This window comes from Penaeus chinensis, chromosome 41 (genome assembly GCF_019202785.1).
Source record: "Penaeus chinensis breed Huanghai No. 1 chromosome 41, ASM1920278v2, whole genome shotgun sequence".
NCBI lineage: Eukaryota > Metazoa > Arthropoda > Malacostraca > Decapoda > Penaeidae > Penaeus > Penaeus chinensis.
Genome location: NC_061859.1, coordinates 4343534 through 4348442, shown reverse-complemented (window position 1 = coordinate 4348442; position 4909 = coordinate 4343534).

The window sequence follows — 4909 nt, the reverse complement described above, 5'->3', positions numbered from 1 at the left end:
AAGCTACAACGTGTTATGGGGAGATAAAAATATTTACTTTAAAATAGCTATATCCTAGTACAAGCACGTTTTCCGGAAATTTTATGGAAGTTATAAACTTTGGATAACGACTATATATATTGTCATTATGAATTAAACATATTATCATTAGATATGATTATTATTATCATCATATAACTTACAATTTTCGCTATAACTCAAACACACTATCATTATGAAATATTCTAACTATTAACATTAAACAAATTACCATTATCAATGTATTATTACACTTATAAAATAACAGGTTGAATTAGATATAACTACCATTAATGATTCACAAACTGAAAAAAAAAGTTATAAATGTGAGATTTCAAGCATCACTTCCAGCCTTCGTTCTCCGTTCTTCACTCGCACGATAATGAACATACGTTTATCATGGAGTAACTCATTTAGTGAAAGAGAGATCTACGTTTGTCATCCTGTAATGGTTAATTTTTTTTTTTTTTATGTGTTGTTGTTGTTGCTACTGTTGATGATGATGATGATATTATTATTTTATTATTATCATTGATATTATTATTATTGTTATCGTAATTATCGTTATTATTATCATTATCATTATTATCATTTTTATCATTATTATTATTAGTAGTATTATTATTATCATTATTATTATTATTATTATTATTAATATTAACATTATTATTATTATCACTATTATTGTTTTTATTATTATTATTATTATTAATATTAACATTATTATTATTATTATTATTATCATTATTATTATTATTATTATTATTAATATTAACATTATTATTATTATCACTATTATTGTTTTTATTATTACTATTATCATTATTAATATTAACATTATTATTATTATTATTATTATTATTATTATTTTAGATCTCAACGAAATGCCTTAGTCATAATACCTATCATTATTTTAGATCTCAACGAAATGCCTTAGTCATAATACCTATCATTATTTTAGATCTCAACGAAATGCCTTAGTCATAATACCTATCATTATTTTAGATCTCAACGAAATGCCTTAGTCATAATACCTATCATTATTTTAGATCTCAACGAAATGCCTTAGTCATAATACCTATCATTATTTTAGATCTCAACGAAATGCCTTAGTCATAATACCTATCATTATTTTAGATCTCAACGAAATGCCTTAGTCATAATACCTATCATTATTTTAGATCTCAACGAAATGCCTTAGTCATAATACCTATCATTATTTTAGATCTCAACGAAATGCCTTAGTCATAATACCTATCATTATTTTAGATCTCAACGAAATGCCTTAGTCATAATACCTATCATTATTTTAGATCTCAACGAAATGCCTTAGTCATAATACCTATCATTATTTTAGATCTCAACGAAATGCCTTAGTCATAATACCTATCATTATTTTAGATCTCAACGAAATGCCTTAGTCATAATACCTATCATTATTTTAGATCTCAACGAAATGCCTTAGTCATAATACCTATCATTATTTTAGATCTCAACGAAATGCCTTAGTCATAATACCTATCATTATTTTAGATCTCAACGAAATGCCTTAGTCATAATACCTATCATTATTTTAGATCTCAACGAAATGCCTTAGTCATAATACCTATCATTATTTTAGATCTCAACGAAATGCCTTAGTCATAATACCTATCATTATTTTAGATCTCAACGAAATGCCTTAGTCATAATACCTATCATTATTTTAGATCTCAACGAAATGCCTTAGTCATAATACCTATCATTATTTTAGATCTCAACGAAATGCCTTAGTCATAATACCTATCATTATTTTAGATCTCAACGAAATGCCTTAGTCATAATACCTATCATTATTTTAGATCTCAACGAAATGCCTTAGTCATAATACCTATCATTATTTTAGATCTCAACGAAATGCCTTAGTCATAATACCTATCATTATTTTAGATCTCAACGAAATGCCTTAGTCATAATACCTATCATTATTTTAGATCTCAACGAAATGCCTTAGTCATAATACCTATCATTATTTTAGATCTCAACGAAATGCCTTAGTCATAATACCTATCATTATTTTAGATCTCAACGAAATGCCTTAGTCATAATACCTATCATTATTTTAGATCTCAACGAAATGCCTTAGTCATAATACCTATCATTATTTTAGATCTCAACGAAATGCCTTAGTCATAATACCTATCATTATTTTAGATCTCAACGAAATGCCTTAGTCATAATACCTATCATTATTTTAGATCTCAACGAAATGCCTTAGTCATAATACCTATCATTATTTTAGATCTCAACGAAATGCCTTAGTCATAATACCTATCATTATTTTAGATCTCAACGAAATGCCTTAGTCATAATACCTATCATTATTTTAGATCTCAACGAAATGCCTTAGTCATAATACCTATCATTATTTTAGATCTCAACGAAATGCCTTAGTCATAATACCTATCATTATTTTAGATCTCAACGAAATGCCTTAGTCATAATACCTATCATTATTTTAGATCTCAACGAAATGCCTTAGTCATAATACCTATCATTATTTTAGATCTCAACGAAATGCCTTAGTCATAATACCTATCATTATTTTAGATCTCAACGAAATGCCTTAGTCATAATACCTATCATTATTTTAGATCTCAACGAAATGCCTTAGTCATAATACCTATCATTATTTTAGATCTCAACGAAATGCCTTAGTCATAATACCTATCATTATTTTAGATCTCAACGAAATGCCTTAGTCATAATACCTATCATTATTTTAGATCTCAACGAAATGCCTTAGTCATAATACCTATCATTATTTTAGATCTCAACGAAATGCCTTAGTCATAATACCTATCATTATTTTAGATCTCAACGAAATGCCTTAGTCATAATACCTATCATTATTTTAGATCTCAACGAAATGCCTTAGTCATAATACCTATCATTATTTTAGATCTCAACGAAATGCCTTAGTCATAATACCTATCATTATTTTAGATCTCAACGAAATGCCTTAGTCATAATACCTATCATTATTTTAGATCTCAACGAAATGCCTTAGTCATAATACCTATCATTATTTTAGATCTCAACGAAATGCCTTAGTCATAATACCTATCATTATTTTAGATCTCAACGAAATGCCTTAGTCATAATACCTATCATTATTTTAGATCTCAACGAAATGCCTTAGTCATAATACCTATCATTATTTTAGATCTCAACGAAATGCCTTAGTCATAATACCTATCATTATTTTAGATCTCAACGAAATGCCTTAGTCATAATACCTATCATTATTTTAGATCTCAACGAAATGCCTTAGTCATAATACCTATCATTATTTTAGATCTCAACGAAATGCCTTAGTCATAATACCTATCATTATTTTAGATCTCAACGAAATGCCTTAGTCATAATACCTATCATTATTTTAGATCTCAACGAAATGCCTTAGTCATAATACCTATCATTATTTTAGATCTCAACGAAATGCCTTAGTCATAATACCTATCATTATTTTAGATCTCAACGAAATGCCTTAGTCATAATACCTATCATTATTTTAGATCTCAACGAAATGCCTTAGTCATAATACCTATCATTATTTTAGATCTCAACGAAATGCCTTAGTCATAATACCTATCATTATTTTAGATCTCAACGAAATGCCTTAGTCATAATACCTATCATTATTTTAGATCTCAACGAAATGCCTTAGTCATAATACCTATCATTATTTTAGATCTCAACGAAATGCCTTAGTCATAATACCTATCATTATTTTAGATCTCAACGAAATGCCTTAGTCATAATACCTATCATTATTTTAGATCTCAACGAAATGCCTTAGTCATAATACCTATCATTATTTTAGATCTCAACGAAATGCCTTAGTCATAATACCTATCATTATTTTAGATCTCAACGAAATGCCTTAGTCATAATACCTATCATTATTTTAGATCTCAACGAAATGCCTTAGTCATAATACCTATCATTATTGACACACGTCTCACGCAACAGTGCATGAGCCTTATTATCAACAGAGGACCATATATTAATAAAAATAACTATCAGTTATTGAAACCTAACAGTAAATGAGTCTCATTATCAACAGAGGACCATATATCAACAAAAATAACTATCAAACCTAACCAAACTTTGAAACTTAAGTCATCTCGTTTTCACGCTTTATGTGTTCAGTGAATGAAACTCGTGTACAAAACTATGCAGTTACATCTGATGGTTTGGTGCAAATACGCATTGCCATGTATCATATATCCGCCTCCCTGATTAAACACAAACACTATACTACAACCAAAGAGGAAAGTTGAAGGCAGTCAAGCCACATTTACTTGAAGGAAAGTTTTTTGACATGTATTTTCTGATGAAGATTTCATTAAGACGTGCTAGTTATATCACTGTGAAGTTATTCATATCCCTTTCGCAATTATAACGATTTCCACACACGCGTGATAATTAATGATGCATTTAAGTTGAAGGGGTAATAAACAAAAGCTAAAACATCAACAAAGGACTAATAAAGAAAATCGCTTCTTATTGACAAGGGTGATCAATTAGCAAGTCTGATAAGCAAAGGTCTATGTAGGCTTGGACCATATAAATTAAGAAAGCAATGGGTATTTACCTTTTAAGTGATAAACCTCGCCGTCCATGAAAACAGGCCACCAGTATGCTTTTTCTCTTTTCTTGCGGTGTAACTGATGCACGGTTATACACAGCAAACCCTCGTTTTACCGTGTTGAGTGCCAGAGTATTTATTTAACGATCTCACGATATCCCTATACTTTGTTTATTGCGTAAAATCCTATACATGTGCATGTTGTATGTGTGTTTTTTTATTGGTTTGTGTGTGTGTGTTAATTTGTGTGTCCACTCG